The sequence below is a fragment of the Elephantulus edwardii genome, unplaced genomic scaffold (assembly GCF_000299155.1).
Source record: "Elephantulus edwardii isolate Elephantulus edwardi_28Jun2011 unplaced genomic scaffold, EleEdw1.0 scaffold00071, whole genome shotgun sequence".
Classification (NCBI taxonomy): domain Eukaryota; kingdom Metazoa; phylum Chordata; class Mammalia; order Macroscelidea; family Macroscelididae; genus Elephantulus; species Elephantulus edwardii.
The window spans coordinates 4891721-4900093 of NW_006399821.1; positions in this window are offsets into that span (position 1 = coordinate 4891721).

Below are 8373 nucleotides of genomic sequence, written 5' to 3' on the forward strand. Positions count from 1 at the left end.
AAAAAGACTAATTTATAGCAATCAGTAGTTAAATTATATGTTCTTTAAAAGGCCAATTATAATGATACCTTTGATAAAAGTTATTATTGTGGGCTATCAAATCAGAACCAGTCCATAACTAACAGCCCAGGAGGTTTTCAGGGGTAATAAATTGCATAAGAGGAGACTGCCCATCCTCTCTCATAGAGAAGCTAATGGAGATTTCAAAATGCTAAACATCTTCCTGAGTAAAGTCCAAGAGAGTTTCTGATCCTTCAAATAGTTTTTACAATGTTAATTACATATCACAATTTAAGCTATTGAGCATTAGAGAGATGTTGAATTGTTTAAATAAAAAGTTGTAAAGGTTAGACAAGAATTTAAAAAAAAATATTGTTAGGCTGTTTTGTGGTGAACCTGTACCATCGAGTCAGAAGCAAACCTATAGCTGACCCTCTTGTAGATTTTCAGAGCAGTTAATCACACAGGAAGAGACTAAATCTTAAGATCTCCACTAAAAAACTATATTATTTAGACTTGTGGTTTTTTTTATCTTGTTTATCCTTTAATCAGTATTATGAGCTATGAGAGAAAGTTCCTGAGTGGTATGGATCTTATGATTTCCACTAAAGGATTGCATTTTTTTTCTGAACAGTTTTTGCCTTCTTATTCATCTGTTATTCAGAATTGTAACCTATAAGTTTCTAAGGGAAATGGAGTTCAAGTTCTTTGAGAATTAGTTTAGAAATAGACTATGATAGAGATCAAGGTATTATAAGTCAATCTAGACTGGAGAACCTTAATTTTCTGAAACAGGGACCCAAAAAAAAAAGAATTTTATTTTTATGTGTGTGTGAAATTTGAGTGAAAAGATTTCATAGAAGACTTTCATCTATAGGATGAAAGGCCGAGGGGAGTTATAATGAAGTTATAATGGAATTTATGGTGAAGTTGGAGAGACAAGAAGATGGGAATAGTGTTAATCAGTGATTATTGGCAAACATAGCCTGATGTTTTTGTTACTCTAAACGTTGCTCCGAGTCAGCTTGTAAATAAATAAATGCACAGTACTTGTTATACTGATGACCCCACTGTCTGTGTCCCTTCTGCCTACTTGCATTTTCTGTGGTATACCCAAGAGTAGCTCACTTTCAATGGGAGCAAAACCAAGCTCTAAGTTTTCCTTTGGGTGTTCATGATCCCAGCAAATGGTACCGCCTGGTATATAGGGTGTGAGTGAACACAAGAGTTGCTCCTTCTTCTCCCTCACCTCCACATACTCCTATACCCTTTGAAACATCAACTTGTTGGCTCCTTCTCCATATCATCCCTCTGTCATACCTTAAGCAGTAGAGTCTATCTTCTGAACCACCTGGTCACCCTGTGTCCTCTTTTGCCCATGCCAGTTGATTCTCCACTCTGAACTCAGAGTGCATCTGAGATAGACAATCAGTAAAGAAGAATGAAGAAAAAAATCAGTGCTTTTGAATTATGCTATTGGAATGGATAAGTGAATACATGGTGAACTTCCAAAAAGATAAATAAGCCTGCCTTGGAGGAAATGCCATCAGAGTTTCCTGGGAGGCAAGGATGGTAAAATTTGGCCTCATACACTTTGGATATGCTTATAAGAGAGGCCAGTCCTCAGGGAAAGAGAGGAAGATCCTCGATGAGATGGACTGATACAGTGACTATCATGATGGGCTTGAGCATATCATTGATCATAAAGATGGCACAAGAAGAGGCAAAGTTCAAATCTGTTCTTCATAGGGTTGCTATGAGTCATGATAGTCTTTATGGCTTCTAGCAACAACAACCTGAGTGGCCTTATCTGAAAGAAAGTGTGGTCATAGATCGCTCTATTTAAAGCACTAGTAACTTTCTCCAGGCAAAATAATGTTAATATTAGCTCTAAGATCCTGGTGTGAGCAGATTCCTATTCATTTATCTAGAACCATCCATCATACTCCAGGCTTTTCTCCCTTGCTTTCTGTCACACAGTTGTATATGACTCATCATAGCAAGCCATCCTGAGTCTCCTCTTCCAAGTTAGGGCCTCTTTTTGTAGATTGTTCTCTCTGTCTGTATAGTTATTTCCTTTTAGCTTTGTCTAATGAACTGCCACTTGACATCCTTTATCCCTCAGCTTGGCCACAGCTTCCTCAGGAACCCTTCCTTGTCTTTCCTGATTAAGTAGCTCCTTGTCTCTCTCCTTTGAAGCCCTTTTTACAATTGTTGCTTGACATTTATCTGTGTGACTGCTTGATTAATGACTGTCTCTGGTCCCTTGTCTCCATAAGGGAGGAACAGTGGTTGGTTTTGTGTTTTGTATTTTTGGATTAAAAGAATCAACAATAAAGAGAAATTCTGCGTAGGAAATTGCTAATGGCCTGTTAGCAGCCACCACACCTTGGAAAGTCTGCCTGTTTGTCCCTGAACATTATTAAGTCACTATTGTCACCCGATGCTGCTGGCTTTCATTTAGACAAGGTAAGAAAGAAGCAGATGATTGCGGTAACAATATCTCTGAGAATACAAATCTAAAAGATTCTGTTAATAGTCACTCTGGCCAAAGAAACTATAATATTAAATTTGATAAGCAAAAAATGAATTTTTAAAGCATTTAGTAGACCTGTGGAATTTCCCATTTTACACTTTTAAAGACAAGATAAAGACAGATGTACATCCTGATGTTACAATGTCCTGTTTGGTGGAGGATGAGGGTAGGAATGAATTAATTCATCCCTTGATCTAAGCCATTATCTGTTCAATTGTTTCATATACATCTGAAAGTTGAACAGTGTATAAAAACGACAGAGATGAGTCACTCAATGTCTTTGAGTTGCAGTGTTGGAGAATGTCCCATAGACTACTGAAAGTACAAACAACTTTTTATCTTAGAGGAAGTGCATCTTGCATGCTCCTTAAACGATCATGAGACTCCATCTCACATACTTCAAGCACATTGATGGGGGGATCAGCCCTTGGGAAAAGATATCATAATGGGTGAAACATCAGAGAAAGAAAGGAACACCCTCAACTAAATGAATTGACAGAGTGACACAAACAATGGGCTTGAGTATTACAGAGATTGTGACAATGGTAAAGAATAGAACAAGGTTCAGGGCTGTTGTTCATGGGGTTGTTATGAGTCACAGTGGACTAGAAAGCACCTAACACAACAACATTTGCCTCCTTTATTACTTTCTTGTCACCACGAGGGTGTTTTACTTAGAGGCCTTCAGAGACACAGCATACTCACAATTGTGGGCACTACCAGGCTTGATGAGAACTTTGAGCAGTACCAGTTCTGAAAAGTCTTGAAATTTAAGGTGGTCAAAATTCCTACCACTGTGCTCCCCTCAAAGTTTTTCCTACCATGTCTGGCTTTTTTTCACCAAAGACGTTCACATTTTAAACTGAAATTTGGTGAAGGAACTCAGTTCCTAAAACCAACCAGCAAGCCTGCAGTTTTCCTTAGCTTGCTAGAGATGAAAGCTAACCTCTACTAGAGACATTTAATAAGTTAATGTCTGAGTTTTGGATACAACTTCTTGCTTTGTATTTGTTGGTGCTTCATCCTCTATAACTGTACTCACATTCTGAAGTCACACATAATGTGCAAAGTTCATGGGACCCAAAAGTTATTATATGGTAAAGCTAGGGAGTTGGATGACATTGTAAATCAGCTGCCCAGGCTTCAAAGAATGACCTGACCTCTTGGACTTTTGATTTTCAGAGCATAATTCAATCTCAGCTTGAGGTTCATCTCTGTGCCTTACTCCCAGAAGAATATGAAAAATGCCCTGAGATTTTTTTTTTTTTAAATTTTATACTGGTTTACTTACAAAGTTCATATACATTGTTTTTTACACTGGATCTTTTTAGATTACTGTTTGTTGAAGATCTGGAATCATCTCAAAAAGAAAATGCTAGCCATCAGAATCAAGCCTGGCACTTTTTTTTATAAAAATGGTTCATTGTTGGTCATTCTGTAAAAATGACATGATAAGAACGCAGTTTACTTCGGAAGCATGTCTGTGCATTCACCGTGCAAGACTCAGTATGCAGAAATATGAGACCAGCTTTCGGCAGCTAAAGCAGAAGTTTCAACAATTTTCCTGTGAATTAGAATCACTCTGAATTAGCAACTTGGTTAGACAGACAATTTGGACAATTCAGACCCTTGAGTGGTGTCTTAAGTCTGATGTATTTGCTTTGGCTGTCTCAATGATTCTAAGTCACCAGACAATGCTAATGGGGAAAAATGGGAAATTCCCTTCTTGTGTGCAAGTCTCCTTTCTGGGCAGGCATTTAAATGTGAGGTTGTAAAAATGTGCCTTTCCTGTGATTGAAGAAATGGCTTTAGAAGGGCTAACATTGTTACCCTTCATTCTTGAAAACCAGACAGCAAGGGGAACCCTGGGAGTTCTGGAAAGCCCCTGATGGCAATTGTGGGATAACATGTTTAATTGACAGAAAGGCCCTTGGCTGCATTCTCATCTTTGTAGAACTTGTCAGAAGTGTTACATTTTCAAGCCAAAAAGCTGCCAGAGAGAAGGCCAATTCTTAGTGACAAAAAGATTGGGGGGCTGTGATTGGCTGGTCACCTCACAGCACACAGGAATATATGCTGAGTAGGACAATGTAGCTGACCCATGAATAGTTCTCAGTCAGAGGGACTCTCAGGTTTGTTGTTTCCACACAGGACCTTTCTCACAGGCTCAGGATGGAAAATAAACATACAATTCTCCCAGGGTTTTGCCAACGCAAATCCTTTTTCTTTGGGGAATGTGTAAATCATTATTACCACAGTAAAAAAGGAGCGTGCACATACACTACAGAAGACATGACTAGCATTTATAATGAAGTCAGAATGTATGAGTTTGTTTACATGAGACAGTTATAGAATATGTGTCACAGGAAGCCCAACACTGTGTCCCTCCTGCCACTTTGCACACCCTCTGAAGCCCCAGGACCCGAGAGGAGGCTGGGAAAATGGAGGAGCTGGATATGTTCACTCTGATGCCCTACCCTTTTAATCATCTAGAAAGAGGATTAACTCACTTAAAGGAACTTTGTGATTACCTATACAGTCCTCATAAGAATGGAATTTTTATCACTATTAGTAGAACCATGTGAAACTGGTTGCTATCAGTTCCATGTGTGTAAATTGGAACTATGCTCCACTGGGCTTTCCACTGTTGATTATATTTTGTTGTTGGAAATACACAACTAGGCCTTTCTTCTGAGATACCTATATGTAGACTTAAACTTTTAATCTTCTAGGTAACAGCTAAGTGATTGTTTATATCTCTTAGGAATTCTGTGGACAACTGAGGAAACATTTCTTCTTGTTTGCGCCTTTTCCCTTCCTTCCACTTAAGGTGGTTCTGGGTCTGAGCAGGCAAGATGGACAGTCTCCTCCCAGATGACTTACAGCCTCAGAAATCCAATGGAGGGTCAGCTATGAATCTATTCCCATTGAACAGCAATAAGAGAGTTGGTATGTGCCTTTTAGTTGAGGACAACTTGTAGCAACTCTATAAACAATAGATCTGAAACTTGCCCAATCCTGCACTATAGTTAAAATCCCCATCATGCTCAAATCCATTGTTACAGTCTCTTTGTCAATCCATTTGGATGGGTGAGTGTTCTTTTCTTTATCTGACCCCCCAGCTTTCCCAGCATGGTGTCTTTTCCCAAGGGCTGGTTTCTCCTGACAACATGATTGAAGTATATGAGATAAAATCTCACCATCCTTGCCTCTAGAGAGCATCCTGGTTGCACCCCACCCCCAAGATTTGTTTGTTCTATTTTCAGTAGAAAGGAGATAAAGAAAGATGGCATAATGCATTACCTGTTGCACCATTGACCAAAATTCAGAGTTTTGAGTTCACCAGTAGTCTCCTCTTATAAAGATTCACAGTTTCATAAACTCAATAGATTGTTGCTATGGGACAGAATCAATTTGATAACAGTAAGCTTGGTTTTCCATCTTTAAGTCCTCTTCAGCTTCAGGCCAGAGCCAACCACAGATCATGATGATGGTGTGGGATAGTGTACGGTACAGATCTGTTATTTACAGAGTCATTTGAGTTTTAGCTTGCATCTAACAATGACAACAACCTCATTGTTGTGGAATTGGAACTAACCCATAGCTGACCTTCCAGAGGCTTTTCTGAGCATGAAAATCACACAGGAGGAGATCTTTCTGCTGGCAGATTCAAACTAGAGAAGTGTAGCCTTGAGTTAACAGAACTACATCTTTAAGAGACTCTAGTAAACTTTAACTACTTCCTCAGTGAACGTTGTGAAGGACAGACAGTGTTTCTCTTTATTAACCACCTGTTTAGAATGATCAGCAAGGGGCCTAGGTGATACATAGCTGGAGCCAATTGCAGGATGCCCAGTGTCAATGCTCAGATAACACTGAATGTGAGATCTTTTCATGGTGGGGAAGAACACTTCTTATTCTAAGCCAGCCGCCTTGGCTGATGGACATCCAGTGAACATCCCAGCACCAGGACTACTCCCTGATAAAGGTCAAGGTTATAACAATGACTAGAGTGATAAACTGTGGGTGTAAATATCATCCTGCTCACTCGTGTTCTTGACAGTTGTATGGCCTGTTTTACACCTTATGTGTAACTAACTAAGACAAGATATGAATGTTAAAGCTAAAATGACAGTTTTCCATTTAAAACATACACACACACCCTACTCTTTAAAAAAATAAAAAAAACAAAACCAGGACAAAGCAATCACTACAAAGTGACCTAGTCAGTGTTTACCTTATAATTTTCCATCTGTGCCATAGCAATTTCACCAGCAATTTAAAAAATCCTGCCATAAGCAGAAAACAGTGCTGGCCATGAAAGTAAAACTCTCTTTCTAATGATTAAATGTGACTCACAGATATATAAACTAACAGTTCACTCAAAAAGCATTAGCCTATGAATGAGGGCGGGGGTAAGGGGACTTGGCACTCAAAGATGTTTACAACATTTTAAAAGTTTTGTAATAAGTTAGTGTCCAGTGAGGGTGGCCATGTGGCAGCAGCAGTGAGGCAGCTTGACAGTGCTCAGCTGTGTCCCTGTCCATCCCTGTGCTTGGATGCCCTTAGCCCCAGCTTTGGTTCCTGGCCAGATGACAAAGATTAAACAATATAAAAATAATGTGCTTGGTTAATCATAGACACACAGGGAGGTTTTATCTAAAGTGTTCTACATAACAATGCTAAATTTTATCATGTTCTTGAAAAGCTGAGCAGATTACAGTTTGACATATATTTGGGGCAAGAAGCAACAAATTTCTGAAAACAAAGAAGGGGGAGGAGTCATGAGAAGTGAAAATGGATTGGCTTACAGCTGCTAATAAAGATACTGGAGGGTAAAACGTCCCCACAGCTGCCTTGGAAGAAAGTCCTGGTGACTTTCTAAATAATTAACCACTAAACTCTATCCTGTCAGTCTAAAGCAACGATTTCAGTCTAAAGACCAGCATGCCTCTGATCCAAGGCATTTTTATTTGCTTCCTATGCATCTGAAAGTTGGACAATGAATAAAGGAGATAGAAGAATCAATGTCTTTGAATTGTGATGTTGTAGAAGAGTATTGAATATCCTATGAACTGCCAAAAGAACAAACGAATCTGTCTTGGAGGGAGTACATCCAGAATGCTCTTTAGAAATAAGGATGGTGAAACTTAGCCTCACATATTTTGGACATGTGAAGAGGAGCCAGTCTTTAGATAAAAGACGTTATTCTGGGGAAAAAGAGGGTCAGTGAAAGGAAGACCATCATAAGGTAGAGTGACACAGTGATTATAACAATAGACTTGAGCATGATAGAGACCATGAGGATGGGGTCAGATAAGGCAAAGTTCATAGGGTCACTCTGAGTCGTAGTGAACTTTATGGCACTAACAACAACAATAAGACCTGCAGAGCACATTTCTCCTCTGATGCACGTGGAATGCTAAATCGAAGTAGATATACCAGTGACTTTTTAAGAAAAGTACAGGCCTGTATTCCCTCTTTGTTTTATGGAATAAAAATTCATTCCTCTAAACTTACTACATTTAAACATGGCTTAAGCACCTAGAATTGGAACATAGCAGCTATACCTATAGAATTACTCCGCTAGTGCACTGTATCTCATCAACACATCCCCCACTACTTCCCCCCTTTTCAACCTGTATGCAGAACAGATCATTCTGGAGGTTGGGCACTATGAGGCGACATGTGGCATCAGGATTGGTGGGATCTATCAACAATCTGCGTTATGCAGATGACACAACTCTGCTTGCTGAAACTGAAGAGGACCTGAAGCACCTGCTGCAGAGGGTCAAGGACTGTAGCCTCCAATATGGATTGAGGCTCAATGTCAAGAA